The following is a 23,386-nucleotide window of genomic DNA, read 5'->3' as shown; positions in this document are numbered from 1 at the left end:
CAGACCTTTCACTGGAAAGAATTAGACAAGTGAATTAGTAAGATGTTCTTAAATGATTTACAAAAAAACCCAAAAACAACCAAACAACCCCCCAAACCCAGCAAAACAGAAATAAGAGAAATATGAAGGCAAAAAAGACCTTTCTTTTTTTCCCCTTCTTGAACAGGGGATTCCATTGAATTTTACAGCTTAAATTTTAAGCAATAATGGAGTTTGCCAGCAGTTCTGTAGCATGCAGAAAGAATGCTCACCACCAAGTGTGTAAAGGTCAGTATGAAGATATTTTCTAATTGTATATATTTCATAGCTATTACAATCTCTTCTTCAAAAGTGACTGCAAAACTTCTTCAGCGTTCAGGGTAACTGGGGAAAAGGGCAAGTCTCCATAGGACTAAAGAAAATAGTGCATCTTCTCAAAATCAAAAAATCTGCCATCTTACCTCTTTTGTAAAAGGCAGTGTGCTAGTTTGGGCTATTTTATCTTTCCCAAACTTGTCTAATTCTTTCTTGGTCATTTGCCACAGCAGTTCCTGAGAGAAAATGAAGCTGTTGTGCTACTTAGTGCTTTGTATCTCCAAATTGGTGTGATCCCAGCATAGGACAAAGTCCCACTGTGTTCAAACCACAAGTAGAGTCTAACTTAAAGGGAAGCATGTACCAGCATCCATAGGCTTTCCTGACCCTAGCAGTACCAGAAAAGATAGTGTATTTGTATGTTAGGTAATTTTAATGGTCTGTCATGTTTCTCCATAGCACCACTTGGAGTCAGGATGATCCTTCTGAATTGCTAATATATATTTACCTTGTGGTCTAGGGAACAGGTATTCGCTAAGAGAAATAACTCTGATTAAGTTTGCCTGTCAAAAGAGTAGAATAAGACAACAGGCACTGGAGAACAAAGTAGATGGTGTTGGCAAAGCATTTATTTTTCAAGCTTAAACTTGGAAGCATCTGATGTTAAATCCATCATGAGCAAAGCCTTGTAATTCACTTCTCTATCTGTAGCCTGTTCTGCAGTCTTCATCAGCATAGTTCACAAAAGAGGTCTTGGAGGAACCTGGCAGTCCTTCCTGATACGTAGAGCAGCAGTGGTTGCTGCTGCCATTTTCCTTACGGGTTTGTCATCTGTGTTACAAAAAGATTGCCTTTTTGGCTGTTGGCTGTCTGGAAAACTTCCGTAGTTGATCTTGAATAAAGGAACTTGTATTTCCCTGTTTCAAGTGGGCAAATGGTTTTGAATGATGAGAGAAACACTTGAGTCTTCATGCTTATATTTATAAAGATTCTTACTCTGTGTGGCAGCAGCGTTCTTTTCATAGCAAGGAAGCACAAGTATTATATTTCATATTTGTTATTCAGGGCCTCTCAAGTTTATCAGCAGATAAACAATCACTAGTCTAGTGATTGTTTTGGCATGAGAAACACCATGGTCAAAACACTTTATTTTTCAGGCTTCCATTAGGGGTTTTGTTTAGGTCAGAAGGCTGGAAAGAGGAGGCCAGGATTTTGTGTGTGTGTGTGTTATTTCCCTTGCTTACCTGTTTGCAAGCAGGTAACTAACTAAAATGATGTAGGAGAGATTGCTTGGAGACAGTATGTATGCCTCTGGTACCACAATTGCTGATACTGTTTTCAAATGTGTTTTCTTGTAAATAATCTCACTTCTTCCCTTTACCTTTCCTCCTTCCCAAATAAATTCTCCAGAGCTAGGTCTTTGTACCTGAAAGTGTTCATTCAGTGTGGATAAGCAAATACTGTCAGGTAATGTGACAGTTGAATTGACGTGCCCACAATGGGAAAAAGAATGTAACTTCATTGCTGTGCTATCTTACAGTGATAAGATTTTTATTTCACACTGCTAATGTCTGCTGCATGTAGATACTATTTTGGCCATTACAAAATCCAATATTTAATGAATGTTTTTTTCCTCACCATATGTGTGAATGGAGGGTAGAAGTACAGATACTCTTGAGGAAGGGATAGGAAAGCAAGAAGTAGGTAAGGGCAGTGTCTGAAGACCATGCCAGACTAGTGTGGAGACCTGAACAACACAGGGCAGGAGGAGGAAGCACGGCACCGTCTTTCAACAAAAATTCTGGGAACGTAAGTGTAAAAGGACTCTGCAGCAAGAAGCACCTAGTTCAAATCACTTTGAAGAGGTGTTTTTCACCTCCACTGTATGGAAGAGGTGGACTCAGCACAAAAGGGTCTCTTGGCTTGTTCTTCCTATTGTTTTCAAACTTTTGGCTTCTATCCCCACTGCCTCCAGGATTCGACATGCTTGCTTCACAGTGCAGTACTGCAGAGAGAACAGAGGCAGCACAAAGAGGGAAAACACTAGAAGCTGGCAGCTTGACATACCTTGAGGGTGATTGCTTTGTTTGAAATACTGGCAGAAAGATGAAAAGTGCACAAAACTCTAGCTAGTATCAGTTTCAGCCTTAACAGCAGCATAATAGGGCGAGTATCTTGAGGGAAGGGTTAAGGAGGAAGATGTTTACTAGTTTGGGGTTTGCTTTTCCTAAATTCCTGATTCCTCAGTCACTCTATTCCTTTAAGATTTGAGCTGTACCAAGTAGATCATCCTACAGAACCTAGATAGGTAGACAACGCTGACGGAATATTTTTAAATTTTTTTTTTTTAAAGCCAAATAGAATACGTGCCTGGCAAAAATGTCAAGGTAGATTATGAAGTAGGGGAAATTTCTACAAAGCCTTGATTAATTTATTTAAAAAGAAAACAATATATTGTATGTCTTTACTTGAAATATCATACATAACAAAAATAATGAGACTTTTGCCTCTTATTTGTAGTCCTGAGTCTTATGTATAAAGTCTGTTTCTTGAAAAAAAGGTGAGGCATTTTAAAATCCTGTTATGTCATACAAAAATCCGTTCAAAATAACATATAAAATTCTAGTGATTTATGCAAACCTGCGTGTTGCAGTGCTATCTGGCACAGTTATAGTCCTATGTTGTTGCCTAATTGTAGCAAAGAAGGCATATCTTCTGTTTCATATTTTTTGGGATTATCTTTGCCTGGCGGGTACCTGGGAAGTAAACAGTGGTAAGTGTAACAACTGCATATATGATATATTAATAAGTTACCTAAACAAAAGGCTTGCTGTACCCATTAGGGATTTTTAAGAAGGTTGTACAATGATGATTTGTGAAAGAGCTGCTGAGTATACCGCAGAGCTTTTATAAATGCAGAAGATGAAGTTGACACAGGGGAAACAAAACTACTAAAAGTATGTAAAACTGGATAGGTGTCGTACTCTAACTCCGTATGTAGATTCTATAATTTCGCACGTCTAGTAGAGAAGTAGTATTTGTGGGTACTGCAGCCACTGTAATTTATTCGTGACATAGCTTATTACAGTCAGTCTTTCCCACCTAAAGAAGGATTAAAACTAGTCTTTTCTTAAAGTGATGTTAGCTGAAAACCAACATGTTGTATTACTGCCAGACTTGCAAAAGACCACTTGTTATTCAATTTTGCTGCTCAGGAAAACATAACTGAAAAAATTCCCTTTAAAATAATGTTGTGATTTCATCATGAAAAGGTCTGAATATGTAACTCTATGGGTTTTTTGCTAAAATACAATGAAAGCAGGTACCAGACAGGTGTGTTGAGGTTTTTAAAAATTCATCACAGGTTAAAGTTATCAGCAGTGTATATTCTTTTTTTTTTTTTTTCCCCAGGGCAGACCATTCATGGTAACTTCAGAGTTCTTGAGCAGAGTTCAGAAAAAGTTCTGCTGAGAAACATAGCTGTTGCTTTATATGAAAAGATACCATATTTTTATCTTGTTCTTTCCAATACCTGCTCATAAAAATGTAAAAGATTAATATATGGAATTCTAAAAACTAATAAACATTTTTTGGCCAGTTTGGCAGGGTGAAGGGTTACCCTCTGTCTTTAGCATCACGGAGCAGTTTCAATGTCCTAGCTCTGCAAGGAGACATACATTGAAATCCATGAATGGGTGGAAATGCATGTGCTTAGAACTAAGTTGAGTAAGAATGCTCTTGGCTATCTTGAGTTACAATATTGTGATTATGTCTCAGTTTCCAACACATACAAAGTGGAAGAGGTCAGAAGACTTCCTCAGAGTGCTCCTGGGAAAGCCTGTGCCTGCCATGAGTCTCCTAATTGTGTCTTGTCTTTTTTTTTTTAACCAATTAAATTAATTCCTGTTAAATAGTTAGCAATACAGTTCATGATAATGGATTATACTCAAAGATCTTTATCTGTATGCGTGATTATTATTTTTTTTGCAGTAATTCAATAATTACCAGCCTTTGTCACAAAATTGACTTCACAGATTGCGTCAATGTGTTGTCACTGTGGCCCAAGATGAAGAGTTATGCCTGTGTTAGAATGCTGGCAGTATATTAAGTTCAGGAAAAAAAGTTGTAGTTCTTTTACCTACTAGATACTGGTTCCCAAAGTTTTTGCCAAGTCTTTAAATGGTTATTGAATCCATTTTATTATTTTGATAATGCAATTTTTTTAACGTACATTAAAGACCTTTTGATTTCTTTCCCACAGAATCATTAAGAAAAAAGGAATGGAAAAGATCTGCTCATTCATCTGTTAATTTCTCTGCCAAGATGTGACTGTTCATGTGTGGGGTTTTCTTTTGTTTTTTTAACTAATGCTCTGTACAGTTTAGTACTAAATTACTCATGTGCTGGAGCTTCCACCACTTGCCTACTGACACTATTCTGCAATTCAGGGAAAAAAAAAACAAAACCAAAAAACCAAAACCTAGGAAATGTTGGGGAGGGGGTGCTGACAATTGCCTTCCTTCCCCTCTCCCCCTCCCTTATAGTTTTTACTGTTAAGCTATATATTCATTTAACTTGAGTTAAATTGATTAAATCTGTAGAGTAGGAAGGGGACCTGGAGGCTGGATGTCAGAGTACAGAAGTGCTGATTTGCAAATCTATCTTCAAAAGTGTAATTACCCTGTTACATCAACAATATCACTTGTGCTTTTGGGCGTAATATTTTTTTTTCTAATTACAGGTGTGTTTTATGCTTCCATCTATCTTCTGAAAGTGTGAGCATGCAAACAAAACCCTGCCATGTTTGATAAAGAAGCTAGATTAGTTGATCTCATGTTTATTCTTTGTTACTTAACTTTGATTTTTCATTCATTGCTGAAAACGCTGCATTGGTGTCTTAATTGCTCTCAGTGATTAAAAATATTGACTTAATAGGTAGGGGGCTTTCTAGCTGGCATCAGCTAAATGAGAAATTTATGTCTGTGTTCAGCATAGGCACCTTTCTTTCCCCGCAAGGCAACAGAATCTTTCTGTGAAATTGAAACAAAAGCATCGTACAAAAGTGCCTGAGTTGGCTCTGTGCTCTGAGCTTCTCTTGAGGTAATATGTGCTAGTCGTTGACAAATAAGTAAATGTTTTATAATAGCACTGTACCCACAAATGCATTTCATGCATGAAGTTCCTAGACTAAGGCAGAGGAAAAACAGATCCTTTAAGTCCAGATACTTGTTGTTGATGTTACAATAACCTGGAAACCGTAGTTTTGACATGATGCAGCTTTGATTCCTTCATGCAAGATAGCAACACGCTGCATTGTAGGCTGTATCTTAAAAACAAAGTAAGAGCTAGCTCTTGATGCCCAGCTCTCCAGCGTGCACAAATTGATCCCCTTTCCACACAGATGCCCATGCATGGGGTGCAGTACAGAGCACGTGAGAGGCAGGGGGAGACATTTGTCGAGGGGCCGTGCTTCTGAGGTTAGGTGAGGCTGGGTCATGCCTCTATGTGGAAGTTGCAGTAGCTAGTCAGACGTACTTTCAGTAGTGTGCTCAAAAATTCTGTTGTCGTGGGTACCACTAGTCTGCCTGTGAAAGTCAGCTCCCTCACATGCAGCTGTGCTCAGCACCTCCTGAGGTGCCACATGGGAAGTGGATTAAGTGCAGTGCAATGATTATGCATGAAATCACATCTTGGACAACTGAGCACCGACCTCTTCCTTTTGTAGACATAGTGTATGTGACAAATGGCAAATCTAGTTTCACATCTAGCATGTTCTTGGTTGCCTTTTTTTTTCTTCTTTCCACAACAGGTTTTCTGATTTCTTTCCTAATAAGGTAGTTTGTTCTATATAATTCACAGATAAGAGACTTTCAAAGGCAGAAGTCATAGTGTAGGAACATAACTGTAACTGAAAGCTAACAAATAGGAAGTAAGCAGCAAATGCTGTCTGGCTTTGAGCTAAAAAATGAAATACCCTCATTTGGGGGTGAGGAGGATTATGATGTGGTTGTTTTGGGGATTTTTTTGGGGGGGTTAGGATTTTTTGGGAAGGTCTTGTGCTGTTGTGGTAGCTACTTGCTTATCCAGAACAGAGGTCTCCAGTCAGTCGTGGGAACCAAGCCTGCTAAGAAGGGCTGGACAGCTTGTTAATTTTTGTTTAATGAAATCAGAGCCTAGTTAAGACTCCAGATGGGACAACAAGCACTGCGGTAGACTGTGAGTTCACAACATCTGTTTCTGAACACCTTGTAGCGTGATAGAAAGTACTGTTTGTCAAACTGCATTAAGCTGAGAAGCAGGTAGCTTTGCCGCAAGTTGAGTTTTAGTGTACAAAACCCCCATTTTCTGCCAACAAGAAGGTTAACAATTAAACCAATGGCTGTGAAGGTAAATTGAGCAAAAAATGTCATGCTATTTAAATCTTCTTTATTGCCTTGGATAGAAACAGAGCAGATTTACAACTGTGTGCACTCTTTGCTTTAGAACGGCTTATTTTTCATGCTGCAGCATTCTTGCGTGTAAAGCAAAACCACTTGCAGTGTAGCAGTGAACAAGAAAGCTGCAGCACTGAGATTTTTGGGAGGAAATGTCAGTGGCACAGTGGACTTTTTTCTCTTTCTGATCCACTGGTTGGATTGAGATTGGAGCCTGAAAATTAATCTTTTATCTGATTCTTAATGTCTTTTGGTGTGTGTCGCCCCCCACCCCCCCAGCTTGTGCTTTTAGGAGGAAAAAGATACTACTCTGATTACTTGTCAGCTAGGTCATATTGAATAGCTGGCATGACACTGCTTTGCAAATGTCATGTAGTAGTTCTGCCTGTAGTAAATGTAACTTTTATTGTGTGACGTGAGCTTAGTCTAGAATGTATTGGAAGAAGAATAGGAAGGGTGTTTCTAGTGCAAAATATGCTTAAAGGCAAATAAAATGCAGCATTTTTAAGGAAGAGACTTAGCAGATGCATGAGTACATCAAAGACAACTGGCTGAAGCACTTTTGCAGTCAGAATAAACGTGTAGATGTGGTGCAGGTGAATAAGTTGTTTGGGGTTTAGGGGAGTGTGTGGTGTTTGTGTTTTTTCTTTTTTTTTACTGGGGAGAAAAAGAAAACCTTAGTAATCTAACTATCCATCTGTTATCTCATTCAGCTTCTTATAAGGTTGTCAGCTATCTGCACTGGGAGGTACTTGCAGATGGGTGTAACATCAGTGAGGCTGTACCTGGGGGCCAGGAAGCCAAGTGGGGGTCCCTGACCCAGGGCTTGCCCCCCTGGGGAAGGCTGCTCTGCCTGCTGCAAGCTGGATGCCTGGTGGCTGCTCCCACCTGCCTTCCTGCACCCTCCACCAAGAAGCTGCTCCAGATATTGTCAATTTACCTGCTCATCTCTTTGTCATCCCCTGCTGTCACATAGCCCAAGTCTTAAACAAACCAAACACTACTATTCCACAGAAAACTTTTAAACTAATGGTGAAACAGACAGAACCAAGAAGGTGGATATCTTGAGAAAAGGCAAGAGAATACTTGCTGAATCCAGATGTATCCTGAAAAGTTTGGCTGTGTCCTGAGGAACCAACCAGAAGTGACCAGGTGTGCTGTTTCAGTCCTCTCTTACATAGTAGTGTAAAGCATAGAAAATATTTCCTTTGCATCACAAAGAACAGAAAGGTCTTTAGTTTGAGAAATGTTTGTGTTTATCACAATTCATTCCACAGGAGTGTTTTTTTCCTGATGTTTTTAGAAATTGAGGGAACTTTTTTCTTAAAAAAAACCAACCAAAACCTCAGAATTTACAAGAGCAGTTGTTGTGAAGCATTTTTAAACAGATTCTGGTAGTAGACTCTTGGATAAGATTGGATAGTTTGTGGCATAGGATAATCTCTGCAATTTATTAATGAAATTTCTTTAAATTGTTGACAGGCTGAATTTGCATCCAGAAAATAATTTCCTATCTGTGGTATGCCTGTTCTGTAAGAGGACGTATGGAAGTAAAATTTTGAACTACATGCTATACAGTTATTTTCTGTCTATTGTATGAGAATACAATCTTGAATAACTGTAGTTAATGTAATTAGAAGCTCATCGTGGAGTTCAAATAGTGTTATCCTGTGGTTATTTGGTGTCAGAGTACACTTTTCACATTGCCCATTTACTTCCTTCTAGAGAGCCACCGACTAAGAATTGAGATACATGAAGTGTCTGTCATATTTAGTACACAAGCACTGCAAGTTGCTTATGGTTTTGTCGGCAGCTTTCAGTTTGGGGACCTGAAATGAACCTGTTCAGCACTTACAGGTATGAACAACTTTAAAACTCGTTGGGAGAATAAGTCTTAGCCTTGACACACCTTTATTCCAGGTTTTTCCACTCACTGGGTACCTGTCAGTGTAGGTGAGCCATATGCTGCTGTATGCATTGGTGTTTCATAGGAGAGCCAAACCATTTGAGATTTACAGTGGTTTTACATTGGCAGTAAAACTCCAGGTGATTTAACCACCACTGAGATACAATCTGCGGGACATGTTCCAAATGGGCATTTTTAGCAGTAATGGCCTTGAACTTTTTGTGGGTACGCAGGGAACACAATTCAGTGTTTCTTGGCAAGATTGGCAGGTCATTTCTGAGGAGACAATTTAGCTGCCTGCGCATTCAGATTTTAGAACAGCAGTAACTGTTCTGCTGAGAATTTGTACTTTGTTAAAATGTTTCTGGAACATTTTGAAACTCCCTTTTTTGTACAGCACTTTATTTCTCAACTAGGTCAATTATTCTGGTATCTCCATTGAAATTGCATTTCAGTGTTGGAGACTTGTCTTCTGCACTATGTATTTTTATTTTAAGCTGACTATATGTACACTTGGCTATTTTTCTACCTATGTTACAGCAGTGATGGTTTTAAAACTGCACATCTCTCTACCTGATTTCTTAAACTTCATTAACTTATAACTTTATTTGGTATGGTTTTTCATGTTGTCTAGTGTGCAAAAAGACGTGTTGCAGGTGACTTATTAAGAGAAGTCATCGTTATGACATTAACTAAAAGGGTTTTAGTAATGATTAAATGATGATCTAATGATAATTAATAGATGATTGAATGAAAATTAAATGGTAGTCAATTAAGCAATAATTAAATGATAATTTAAGAGCAATTGAACCCAATTTTCAAGAAGGGTAATGTCTGGAAGAGCGGGAAGAAAGCCTGCGCTCGAGGGCAGCAGCATGGCCACCTTTCCCTGGCTGCTCTACAGCCGGGCAGCCCACCGCATGTGCTGGGGCCTGGGCTCGTCCCTCCCCAGGGGCAGGGCTTTGTGCTTCCCCGCGTTGAACCTCTTGGGGCATAGGAGGGCCGACCCCTCTGGGTTCACATCCCACCCTCCTGGCAAGAAAGCCAGAAGGGGTGAGGAGAGCAACGCCACCTGCACCGTTAGTAACACGGAGACTTTTCCTGTAGTTTTCATGCTTTGCTTTTATTGGGATGTTTGGATTTGGGGGTCTGGGAGCCCCTGAGGGCTGGCGCAAGCCCCGGCTGAAGGTGCAGTCCTGGTCTGGCCGTCCCCCGAGGCACCCTCCCGGGTCACCGACGCGGTGCCGGCTTCTTGCTGCCTGGGGAGGCGTCGGAGCTGCCGGTCCTCCTCTTTGGGGGTCGCCGTGGCCCTTCAGGGGAGCCTTCAGTGCCCCGGCTGGAAGTGGAGGGCCCGGGCACAGCCTGCCCTGGCTCCTCCTGGGGCTCCTCTTGCTCCGGCGGTGATGGCAGTGGGAGCAGAGGGCTGGCTGCCGGGAACCCCACCACGGGCTGCGGATGAGGTGCCGGGGAGCTCCTCCATGCTGGGTCTGGCGGAGGGGGCACGGCCAGGGCCGGGAGACCCTGCTGCTGGCCCAGCAGACGACGGGCCTCCCTACCGCACCGTCGCACGGCGACACGCATAAGCTGTTGCACGAATGTCACCGTGCGGTTTTGGAGGGAGGCCCCCAGCATCTGGACCAGCAGCTCTTCATCCATCCCGTGGTTGGTCAGGACGGCCATGAGAGTGTCCTCCACCGTGGCTGCCTCCATCCGGTTGTTGCGAAAGATCTGCCTCAGCCTTGGTTGGACCCAGGGCAGCAGGGTCTCAAGGAGGGTTGGGTGGTCCCGGAAAAGGACCACCCATTCCTCGGGCTGGAGGCCGCCCACGGGACCCCTGGGCACCCCTCCCGCAGCCTGTGGTTGGGGTGCCGCAGGGTGATGGAGGTCGTGGGCAGCTCCTCCAGCCTGGCGGACGATGGCTGATGGAGTCGCGGATGGTGTGATCACGTGCTCCATGTAGTCATCGTCCGCCCGCACCGAGTGCAGGATGGAGAGGATCCCCCTCTTGCAGAGGGGGCACTCGGGCTTGGTCTCAGCCCACCGCAGGATGCAGGGGTAGCAGAACCGGTGGAAGCATGGCACCACAAAGCTGGCCTCCTCCCAGCTGTCCAAGCAAATGGGACAGCGGTCCTCCAGCTCTGTGGCCATGCTCTCCATGTTCTGGGGAAAGTCCTCTGATGGCTCTGGGGTCGGGCACTGAGAGTTGCAGCAAACAACTCCCCGAGCACAACACCAGCACCAAAGGCCTCGCTCAACACTCCAAACCTCGCCAACTGCTCAGCCGGAGTGCGGGCACAAACCGGCTGGGTGAGGCCCGGCGCCCGGCTATAAGCAGTGAGGAGCGCCTGGTCACAATCCATCGCTAGGTGACATCACATTCCAACGCTTGGAGGCATCTCAGTCCATCCCTCGGTGACATCAGAACACGTTGCTCGGGGACTCGGTGAAATCAAAAGCCAATGTCCTCAGCCGCTCCTCATAGGACATGCCTTCCAGCCCTTCCACCAGCTTTGTTGCCGTCCTCTGGACGCATTCAAGTACCTTAACAACCTCCTTAAATCGTGGGGCCCAGAACCGCACACAACACTCAAAGTGAAGCTGCGCCAACACTGCATACAGCGGGATGCTCCCCTCTTTTGAGCAGCTGCTTATGCTGTGCTTGATGCACCCCAGGATGCAGTTTGCCCTCCCGGCTGCCAGGGCAGACTGCTGACGCATGCTGAGCCTGCTGTCCCAGAGCCGCTTAGGCCCAGTCCCAGAGCTACGGCATCCATAAGTCGGCAGAAGTGAAAACTGGTGGGATGAGTCCTGTGACTGGTGTGCCAGGATGGACAGTTGTAGGCTCCTCAGGAGAGATAGGCAAGGGCAGGTGATTGGTGGCTGCCTTGGTCACAGAGACCGCAAAGTAGTGGAGTTTCAAATCGTTGGTGATAGGAGAAAAACTGCCCGCAAAGCTTTGACCAGGGATATGGGGAGAGCAGACTTGGGGCTGCTGAAGGAGCCAGTTCGCTAGGTGCCCCAGGAATCTGCTTTTCAAGGTGTTGGGCTCCATGAATGCTGGCCACTTTTTAAGAGCCATCTCTTAAGAGGGCAGGAGCAGGCAATTCCAAGGAACTAGAAGCCAAGCAAGCAGGGCAGAAGGCCGGCTTGGCTGAGCAGGGATCGTCTTCAAGAACTTGGGTGGAAAAGGAAAGTCTAGGGACATTGGAAGCAAGGACAGGCGACACGGGAGGACTGCAGAGATGCTGTTCGCCATGTTGGGAGAAAATTTGCATGGCCAAAGCTCGACTGGGGTTCAAGCTGGCCAGCACTGTGAAGGTCAACAAAATGGCTTTTTTTAGATGCATTAACAGCCAAAGGAGGATGAGAGATAACATTGGTCTGTTACTTGAGGAGGTCAGTCCCCTCACAAATAGGGAAGCAGACAAAGCAGAGGCGTTTCACACCTTCTTTGCCTCTGTCTTTAGCACTGGTGCTGAGCCCTGGAATCCCCTGAGCCCCGTGGTGGAAGGCCGTGACTGGGGGGGATGATAAACTCCCAGCCAGCTCTGAACTTGTTGGAGACTTGCTGCTCCGGCTGTATGTACATAAGTCTCTGGGGCCTGACGGGCTTCATGCCAGGGTGCTGAAAGAGGTGGCCGATGTCACCGTGGGACCTGTCTCCATGATTTTTCAATGGTCTTGGGAGTCTGTAGAGGTCCCAGTTGACCAGCAGCTGGCAAATGCCATCCCAATTTTCAGGAAGGGTAAGAAGGAAGACCCTGGTAATTGCAGGCCTGCCAGTCTCACTTCAGTGCCTGCTAAAATTGTGGAGAAGGTTATGCTGGGAGTTACTGAAACACACTTGAGAGACAACGCAGTCATTGGTCATAGCCAGCACGGGTTCACGAGGGGATAGTCCTGCCTAATTAATTTCCTGTTACGTGAAAGTCACCCATGTAGTTGACCAAGGGAAGCTGGCAGATGTGGGGGTTTTGGATTTTAGGAAAGCTTTTGATACTGCCTCTCGCAGTATCCTCCTGGACAAAATGTCCAGCTTCCAGCTAGACAAGTCCATAATACTTGGGGGTGAGCAATTGGCTGACGGGTGAGCAATACGTGGGGTGAGCAATTGGCTGACGGGTCGGGCTCAAAGGGTTATAGTAAAATGGGGTTACGTGAGGCTGGCGGTCAGTCACCAGTGGGGTTCCCCAGGGCTCGATTTTAAGGCCAGTGCTCTTTCGTGTTTTTATGAATGATCTGGACGCAGGAATTGAATGTACCTTGAGTAAGATGGCCGATGCTACAAAATGAGCAGGAGCTGTGGACCCCCTCCAGGGTCGAGAGGCCTTACAGAGAGATCTGGATAGACTAGAGAGCTGGGCGATCACCAAGAGTAGGGAATGTAACAAGAGCAAGTGCCGGATTCTCGACCTGGGATGCCGCAATCCTGGTTCTATGTACAAATTGGGGGACAAGAGGCTGGAGAGCAGCGCAGCGGAAAGAGATCTGGGGGCTGATGGCAAGCTGAATGTGAGTCAACAGTGTGCCCTGGCAGCCAAAAGGGCCGGCTGTGTCCCGGGGCACATCAAGCACAGCACAGCTAGCCGGTCGAGGCAGGTGATTGTCACAGTCGACACTGCACTGGCGCAGTCCCGCCTCGAGTACTGTGTGCAGTTGTGGGCGCCTCGATCTAAGAAGGACATCAGACTGTTAGCACGTGCCCAGAGCAGGGCGATCAAGATGGCAAAAGGCCTCGAGGGCAAGACTTATGAGGAGCAGCCGAGGTCACTTGGTTTGTTCAGCTTGGAGAAGAGAAGGCTGCAGGGTGACCTCATGGCAGTCTACGACTCCCTCAAGGGAGGCAGCAGAGGGGAAGGTGCTGATCTCCTCTCTCTGGTGATAGGACACGAGGAAATGGTATGAAGCTGCATCAGAGGAAGTTCAGATTGGACATTTGGAAAATTTTCTTCACTGAGAGGATGGCTGGTCACTGGAACAGGCTTCCCAGGGAAGTGGTCACAGCACGAAGCCTGTCAGAGTTCAAGGAGCATCTGGATGATGCTCTTAGTCACAGGGTTTAGTTTTAGGTAGTCCTGCGAGGAGCAGGGAGTTGGACTTAATGATCATTATGGGTCCCTTCAAACTTGAGATACTCTGATTCTATGATACTTGTGGGCCTAATGTAAAATATCATTTACCTCATTATAGATATCAGATGCTAGGGAAGGGGTCTTTCAGCCTTGAGGAGTAACCTTGAGAGGTGTCCTTTCTCAAGGGGGAGATCATTGCTGTGCTGCTTGCTGCTGTACAGCAGAGTGTGATGGGCTTGGAGGGGGCTAGAGATATTTATTTCTTAAAGTGATTGACTTGTAGTCAAACCCTACTTTGGTGTATGTGCAGGTGTGCAGCTGCAGCAGTTTTAGTTTTGCCTAGGCCCAGCTCAGACTGGTACGTTTAGCTCTTGATAAGACACAGCTTAGATTCCTTAGTACCTGAGAACATATGGCCTAGCACAGTTCTCACAGTTTGCACAGCGGGGCCAACTTCAGTCAGACCTCCTTGTTGGTGATGCTTGAACCAAAGCACTGTTCACTCAGAGTGGGTGCATCTGTCACAGACTTGTGAAACAGCAAGCTTGATCTGCACCTGCAACCAAAAAATTACTAAGTGAATATCTATCACAAAATGCAGATCAGTGTGGATTTTCAAGATTTGGTTTGCAGTTTGCATTTTTCATGCTCTTGCCTTTGATTGTGAAGATAAACATTTTATCAGTGTTTTGCAAAAGACATAGAAGAGCTCTTTGTGGTCAGGTATTTCTTCCAAAGAGTAAATACTCAAATTCAACTGAAGGTTAAGAATCATTTGTAGTGACTCTCAACTTGGAGGAAGGAGAAGGAAAGAGCAATAATGCCTCTTAGTTAATGCTCAGTATCTGAATCAAGCTGCAGTCTGAAGGTGGTCCCAAAACAGGATACCGAATTATAGGATATGTGAAACAACCCTGTATAGGTACTGGTGTTATTGCTACTAATGAGCTATGTCTATGTGTGCTTGTGTAATAGCTCAGTGTGAACAGTTGTAGAGATAATAAAAACTTCCTGAAGAGTTTTTCTCCCTTCCCTAAATCTCATTCTGTTTCGAAAAATTAGTGTTCCTTTCAGAAAGAGAAAAAAAAAGGTAATGTAGACCTGCGGAATGTCATTCCGTACTGACTGCAGCTCTAACATACAAAATTTTTCTTTACCAGCTGACCCGAGAAACTTTTTTCAGTTTGTAGTTGTTCTCCTTAATACAGACTGTCTGTCTGAGCTAAAAGCTTGTTAGCTTTCTGGTTAGTTTCATACTTGCTGTATACAGCATGATAGCTTTAGCCATAAGAATGAAATACTTTGTGATTGCTGTAGTTACTGAGTTACAGGTTCTGTGTGTGGCTTCATACGGACACGAGCATGTGCATGCAGTCATGGTGTTCAGTACGCTACTTGTGTGTAGAAGTGGGTAAGAAGGGTTATTTGTGCTGTGGAAGTCTCAGATCTCTGTGTGAGTACTTCTTACTTAATAGCTGTATTTAGATTCATTGTTTTCTTTGAAATTATTTAACGATTATAGAATTAGGATACTCTTGTGCATTATGGAATACTTAAATTATGATACATGAGCCTGACTTTGTCGCTACAGTTATGTTTAGATTTTCCTTTTGCTTAAGTGACTTAAGAAATGGAGTTGGAGGACTTAATCTGGAGTTAGAGGAAGAGAACCATCTCTTGCTGTATGCTGCTAGATGAAGATTAAACCTGACCGTCCTGTCCAGGTGTGACTTCATGCTGCATGTTACACAGTACTGTGCCAGCAGATCTCTGGCTGTTCACAGAGAAGAGGAAAATGCCAGGCAATTTATCCCTTCCCCCCCTCTTCCATGTCCTCTGGTGCAAAAGCACACGTGGCTACGGTAAACATTTTTACATGTGCACGTATTTCTGACTGGAGCATTCTTTTTGAGACTTGCTTTGTCAGCCTACTGGTGCGGCTCCCCAGGTTTATCTTTAGAGTGAAATCTTAACAGGCCCAGTTAGCACTTGCCACCTCTCACCAGTTCTAAAACTTCTGTGCTTCCTGGCTCTGCCATATGTCCCAGTAACATCCTGCTTTTCCTGCCTAACTTCAGTGGTATTGTTTGTATTACTGCACCGTTTTCTCTCTGAAGATGGACTTCCTATGAAATAAATAAAATATTTTAATAAACGGCTTTGAAGTGTCTAGTCAGGAAAAACTGACACTACTCCAGACCCGTCATAGCCTAATTCAGACTTTCATATGTGTGGTTGTTGTGTGAGTGCTGTTTAAATGAGCAGCTGCTAAAGGTCGTAGAAGTTGAAGCCAGCAGATGTGATCCATATTAAGCTGCAGAGTGGTCATTCAGGAGAATTAATGGGAGCACTGAAAGTACAGTATAGTGCATGGTACAACGGACTGCACAGTACATTGGATGGACTATACTGCTACCTGGGAGCCAGTACAGCTGAGAACTCATAGGTCTCTGCCTACAACTTCTGTAAGTACAGACTGCAAATGTCCTAGATTCCACTTCTATCTAGAGTGACCCAAGTATCTTTGAAAACGTATCTTTTGTCTTAAGCTTTAAATTGCTTTAAGCAATCTCCCATGTGTATACATGCAGGTGCACACACAGAGTTCAAGTTATCTAAAGCAGCTAATAATAGAGAAATGATTAAAGGGCTAGAGAATAAATATAAAGAAATGATAGGGTCTTAAATGCCAGCAGAGGAAAAATACACTGTTCTGTCACACTTTGAACAGAAGACTATAGCTGTTCTGTTGCTTGCAAGCTAGGGAACTGAAAGCTAAAGCAGAAGCACTCTACTTGAGCTGATGCATTCTTCCCACTTGAAACATCTCATCACCATGTGCTGAGGAAGGCTTGAACAGAGGTGGTTCATCTGGCTTTTCAAACAGGCAGACCTGCACCCTAGCTAGTGTTACTCTGTGACTGAGTAGACTTAACTTACCTGGTCCCACAAAACACGATGCCGCTTTGCTTAGTGTAATTGGTCTCATAATTGTTTTGTACTTGAGTGGGAGGTGAGGAAGTGACAGCAATAACCTACTGAAGTGCATTAAAATGTCTTTAGATACAATGGCAGACTTCTGTTGCAAGGCTGTCTATCATACAACAAGAAGTTAAAATCTGCAATAGCGGTGTGGCATGTTGATTTTTTGACAAGAAACACTTAGTGTACTGGTGAGAGTTTGCCTTTGTGAACTCCTGACAGTTTTAATGGCCTTTTCTCCTGTTGTTGCCACTTATTCCTTTTCTCTGTCCTAAACCTTCCTTGGAAATTGCTTTGGTATATTAGTTTTCTGTGGAAAAAGGAATATTATAAATGCTGTAAATAATGCTTTTTACCTATTGTCCTACTAAAAAATAGGTAGGGGTCCCTTGAATATCTTGTATGGTCTCTCACGTAGTTTGTCATGGATTGGTTTTTTCCTTCCCCACAGACTATTCCATTCCTTTTAATGCTACACTGTTGTTGAAATGATGGACTCCCTGGATGCCAATGTTGAGCATTTCCCATCATTACTTTAGACGTAATAAGAGGGGGCTCTTCAGGGAGGTTTTGGGGTGTATTTTCTCTCTTCCCTTTTCTCTCTTCCCTTTTCTCTTTTCTTTTCTGAAATGGTACCCTGTTCAGAGCCTGCCTTAGACCACTCATTTGCCTTGTTTATTTTTTCTCTCTGTTATTACCTGTTAGAATTAACACAGAGGCAGGTTGAGAAAAGTGTTCTTTTGTGTTACCTTCAGTAGGGCGTGCTACTTAAGAAGATAATGTTATTGACCAATTAGAACTTTGACTATCAGGATTTTTTTTTCTGTGAATGGGCAAGCAATATGAAGTCAGATTTCCTAAACCATAGGAGTGGATTCTCAAAGGCTTCTCACTTGGTCTTAACTGACTGGTTTTGTAAGTAAGGCAAAATATATTAGGTTTTTGTTAGTCATTCTGTGTTTTCATAGTGCAGAACTATTAGATGTTCTGTGCTTTGGTCTTCAGAGGAGTAGGTTCCTGTCTGCATGTATGTGTGGGAAATAGTGTGAGCTACCTATCAGATATTTCAGAAAGCTGCATTGAACCCATGTATATTGAAAGCAATTATTAACTGAAGTTAAAACTGAAAGTTTTGAAATGCCAGTGCTGGGGAAAAGGTTACTTGCACTGCTCAGTCACTGCACAGTATTGCCTGTTAAACTTGGTTTGGTCCTGAAAAACTATGCTTTTATGTTTCAAAATGGACACAGGGAATTTTAACGGCACCAGTGTAATGCTGTCTGTTTCAGTTGTTAGTTTTGTGCACAAAGTAATAAGGACCTTTCAAGGGTTGGGCCACTTAGCTGAAATAATTAGATTTAACAGAATGGCTACAGACTAAAACTCAGGTGATTGCAGGTGGGGTGTGGGGAAAAAAAAAAAGGCGGGACACTTTACAATGATAAAACAAATGTTTGAGCTTCACACTATCAATATCTTTTAAAGATACTTAAAGACTCTGCTTTAAGCTCCCAGCTGGCACTGGCAAACAACGTGATTGCTGTCCCACTACATGAGTTGTTCTTTCTCTGACCGAATGGCATGCTTTCCTGCCTTCACCTGCTTTACAGCTCCTTCTCACGCTGTCAGTGACCTCACATGAAAAGCCCACTATTTCTCCTTATGGACTTGCTGTGGTTCCTTTCCTGTATCTTTTGCTGCCTTCCCATTTATTATTTCAGAAGGGGACACTTGTGGTAGAGAAACTTGTGGTGGCTTCCTACAGACTGAAAACACAAACAAAACCTGGAGGTGTTTTGGCTTCTGGGAAAGATGAGATTGTTCCTGAAGCTAGACTCCATTCTAGTAACAACGAGAATTTAAAAAAAACAACCCATCTTTCTCCTTTAAGTAAGCTGTAAGAGTACCTTCATCCTATTCCATAATTTTTAATATTCTTTGAAACTTTTAATTCAGAAGCAAAGCACTCTCATAATATGTAGTTGTTCGTGGCTATTAATTTGGGTTGAGCTTGATTTGAATTACCTGTTCCTAAATTGCTTAAGGAAATACACTAATGAAAACCATTTCAGTATAAATAGGAGCAAAAAAACCCCCAGAAAAACACAAAGCAAAAACCCAAACCTGACTCCAAATGACCAATAATCTCAAAATAGAACCCCATAATAAAATCTTATAAATAGCTTTAGTCATAATGTTCAAAATTGTATCATGAAGACATGAATAAAATGCCTTTTTACAGAGCCAGAACCTATTCATTCAGGGTTTGAAAATGCACAAGAAAGTCTAACTCAGACTTTGAAGAAGCTTCTTTAATGTCATGAAACTAAACCCTGAAACACTTTTTTTTTTTTGGGGGGGAGGCAGAATAGATATGGGAAAGTTATGAGAAAGTGAAAAAGGGATTTCAGCCTTATTCAGCTCTTGTAGATGGTGAGTGTTGTCCTTTGTCTGGCAAGAGTTACTTGGAGCTCAGGTTTCTCAGGATCTGAAAGTGCAAAAGATAACTGGTGCATTAAGAGCAGTGCCAAAGTCCCCAGACGTTCCTGCTCTGCTGGGGGGGGAGGGAGGAAGGAAGAGTGTTTCTGCAGGTGCACTGCCCTGGTGAGATAAAGTTTCTGATACAAAATTCATGCACAAAAGCAACTTTCCTTATAGGTAGTGTTTGTTTAAAACCTCTACTGCTTCTTGTGCAGATTGCATTATTTCAAAAAATGAGGTTGGCAAGCGAGTAAACACTTCTCACTTCCTTGAGAGCTGGAGAGCATCCTCCAATTGCTACAACTGTAAGTGCATGTAAGTGTGCAGCAGCCCAACATCTCTTGTTGTTTTGGACATGCATACCCACCCACACCCACACTTCTTGCTGCCGCTTGACTGTGTCTGCTAAGCAGCAAGAGGAAATAGTACGGCCACAATAGAGATTTACAGTGAAAAATATGAAAGTCTTAAAAATACACTCTGAAATGGTAATTTTCTACTTAGCAGCTTGCAAGATTGAAACAAATGATAGCTGTTCAGAGCCTTTAAGGCAAAGGAAAAAAGAAAACTTTTTTATGGAATGATACTTCCATATCAAGAATAATTGTAAATTACTTTCTTAGTAAGTACTTGAGACTAAAAAAACTGGTAGAAGTCCTGGTTGTGACTTTGTGCATACATGTGCATGTCATTGTACATCATGTAATGTCATGACATACCATGACATGGCATATTTAGCCATGGCTTTGTGCATGCTTCACTTTTTTAACTTTTTTTTTTCTCCCCTTCTCCTTAAATAATAGTCTGAGTGTTGGAGCAAATCTAGTTAAATGCAGATGTTAACACCTCCAGTCATTTTCTTTCTCTTCCTGTGGTTTTATTTGCTTCAAGTAATTGTCAGAGCGTTGTTACCGCACTTCCTGTTTGAAGCCATAGTGAACAGTATGCAGTCAAAGGATATAGAGGGTTCACCCTTAAAAGGAACTTTATAGATATTTTTTTAAAAACAGCAGGCTGTTCTTAAACTATATAATTAATAAGTAACTGTATTCTAACTGACCCTGTACAGCATATTCCTGTCTGGATCAGTTAAGGTAAATGCTACCTAACCTGTTTTTTGCCAGTAAACATGAAGAGCTTGGAGGGGCGATTGATTTGTTTTTTCACCCTTCCTCCTTTCCTACAGAAAAGTTAATACTGCTTTAATAAGAAAAAATACTGATACTCTAAAAGAATGTGCTTCACCCCCACTATCTATTAATGCAGTTTTTCTACTTATTGCCTTTATGACTGGTATTTAACAATAAGCAGTAGTTTGGAGTTTTGCATTAGATCAGCTACTGTGGGAATAAACTTCGCAGTAATGAAAATTACCTTATTGGTTTTCACTTTAAATTTTAAACTAGTATCCTTTTTAATATTTTCATTTCTTCATATTACTTGAAATGTCTATAAATGGGATGAAATTAAAGTTGTACATAAAGTATAAAAGCCTTAAAATGTGACAAAGTTCTTCAGTGTGATAGTCCTGTGTGTTCTTGCAATGTGAACCGTACATTCATAAGTTGCATTCAGAGTTCAGAAAGTTTAAATGAGAAAAAGTAAATAAGTGTTCCACCATTCATCACTTTGATTAACTTTCCGGTTCAGACAGAATAAGCGCCTTGTCTTTTCTACACGACCTGTATGGTGTTCTGCCACTCTGAGCACCATAGACTCGGCAAAGAGCAAAAACAAAGAGCGACAGAGCTGTTGTCTTGAACTGTGTTCTTCAACCCCTGTTGTCCTCTTCATCTGGCAAGCCTACACAAATGCAGCAACACGTGCAAACAGCGCCATATTCAAAGCGTGATCCTCTGACAAAGCGAGGAACTAGCTGTGAAGTATTGCACGTGTTTTGGGATCTCATTCATTGCAGCTAGTTTTGGGGTGCAGTTTGGGCTTTGCAGGAACTCTTTCTCACGAGATTGCTTGTGGGCTGATACTACATAATTACCTGATTGGTAGCTGTAGGGCAGTATGGTGCTTTTTTTCTTTCTTTATAACCATTAATTTGGAAAAGAACAGCAGAGGTTTCCTGTTCCAGCTTCTTCTACAAACAAGCAACTAGCAGTTTAAGAGAAGTCCTAGTGCGTTGCTGTTGACATCACAGTGCCGATAAGCCTTTTTGCCTTCAGATAATTGCTTTTTCTTTCAATTTTTGGTGCGGCAGATTTATACCTGATCTTTTATATTAACTTAGTCACTGCAAAAAACATTTGTTTAGCAGAGTGGGGGTGTATAAAATTCCAGTGCTCTAACAAAAACTGCTATAGTGCTAAGCTTTTGTTTGCCTTTTAAGAGGTGCAATTACTGTCTGTTTTCTCCAGGCTTACAGATATGCCCTCCCACCACCATTTTGGTTTTAATTCAAAATCAGCATCTTGAAAAACTGCTTCATACTAATTGCAGGACCATGAAATGAAAAGCAATTGTGGCACTATACAGGCTATCGAAAATAAAATACATTTTTAAGAATGAACGTATTATCAGAGACTGTTATTCATGATCTCTAGCTTGGCTTTGTCATTCAGCAGCTTTGATTTACGGGGTAGGGATGGCAGTTTCAAAGAGAACTCTGTCCTGGAGGGCACAAGTCCTTCATGCCAAGAGTGGCTGGGTGGAGAAAGTCTTATGCACCCTTGAGGGTTCTGTAACCGGGAAGAACCTTCCAGGCTCACAGGACACAAGGCACAAGCTCTTCTTTGTGCTTGTTCCCAGGGCTTCAGCTCAACGCTGAGGCACTTAACGCTGCAGTGAGCAGGTGGAGCATGCCGGCTATTGGTGAGCAAGTGGGGAGACCAACTTACAGAGGAAATTTCTTACCCTTTCCCTGTACGTCTTCTGTACACACCTGTAACAGCAGGATGGAAGTTAACCTTCTATCAGAACAAGAATTTGATAAGTTAAATCTGGACTTTGTCAAAAAGAGACTGTGAGGAAGCAATAATACGAGTGTCAGAATTTCAGGAGCTGCAAATCAGAATATTGGGTCACTTGCGCAGCAAGAGAAGCCCACTGCAATGTATTGGTTTATAGCTCTGGCAGGTTACAACATATTGGACTTCAAAATGCTCTAACTTTGAGTACTTGCTTGCTCGATTTCTCACGATCTGAGCAGCCGGCATTGGAGGAGTGTTGCTGTGTTTCAGAACAACATGGAGCCTATCATCTTCTCAGGCATATACCCCCCAAGTTTTAAGGAGAGATAAGCTGTACAGTTACTGGACTCAAATTGTCAATTGTTACATGCTTAACAGGATTTAAACATCTTTTAGTTCCAATTTTGTTACATTGTGAATCAAGTTTAGAATAGAATTGTGTAGCATGCAAATTCTGAGACTGCAGAGAACAGTATTTTCTTATCAAGCTTTTCTACATTAGTCCTGCTCTTGCTAACTTAAGTTGATCAAAATTTCAGTAACCAGAAGAATTGAGAAAATGGTGTGAAGCTACCTAATTATCAAGTGAGAACTTTCTTAGAGACTTTTAATATTATTTTCATTCTTGGATTTAACACTGTTGGTTGGTAATTCCCATGTTTTATTGCAGCTTCTTGACATGGGATTTAGATTATGATCTTTGAGGTAGGAAAAAAAAATCTTCCTTTAAGTAGTGAAAATATGTCATATTAGCACTGTACTAAGATTATTTAAGTGTCTGACAAAAGAAAGGTTGTGTAGAGGATTTTGTTTGGTTGGTTTTTGTTTAGGTTTTTTCTTACCCTCAGGGTGTTCTGTTTAATAAAATTGCTTTGCTTTATACGGTGTTAGTGATAGGAAAATCTAGGAAATCCTTTTTTTCCCCACCTGTCCTATTCTGATCTTTAGGCAAGAAATGCCACAAACAGGCCTATAAACATAATTTAAACACTACCAGTAGCTTTTTCAAAGCTAGGAGAGACAAGTACATTTGCTGAGGTTTTACTATTTAGATGGCGTTACTGCAGCATGCATTTATTTCTTGAAGAGCCTCTGTTAGTCTCTTAAAAGGTAAGAAAGTGGGAAAGCTTCATAGCGGCTTTGGACTTAGAACGGGAAAGATGCTACTGTATTTCTGTACGTGTGTGTTGTACCCAACAGTCCTGGAAAGTACCTGGCTAGTAGTGGCTGCACAATACATTAACTTGGCATGTATGTAGTAAATGAGGGACCTCATTGCCCATCTGCTTGGCATGT

General features: G+C 42.4%; 1 protein-coding gene across 8 annotated transcripts in view; it reads left to right on the top strand.

Annotated features, from left to right (window-relative positions):
* Positions 1–23,386, top strand: part of CDC42SE2 (CDC42 small effector 2) — an 87,540-nt gene that overhangs the window by 28,584 nt on the left and 35,570 nt on the right. The window contains exons 4-5 of one of the 8 annotated variants that reach the window (XM_054811019.1): positions 7,743–7,880; positions 8,454–8,585. The exons of the other annotated variants lie outside the window; for them this stretch is intronic. The gene's annotated coding sequence lies outside the window, so the exon portion shown is untranslated. The remainder of the gene's footprint in view (positions 1–7,742; positions 7,881–8,453; positions 8,586–23,386) is intronic. 8 annotated transcript variants of the gene reach the window in all.

This window comes from Grus americana, chromosome Z, assembly GCF_028858705.1.
Source record: "Grus americana isolate bGruAme1 chromosome Z, bGruAme1.mat, whole genome shotgun sequence".
Taxonomy (NCBI): domain Eukaryota; kingdom Metazoa; phylum Chordata; class Aves; order Gruiformes; family Gruidae; genus Grus; species Grus americana.
This window is presented reverse-complemented; position numbering and strand designations above follow the sequence as displayed.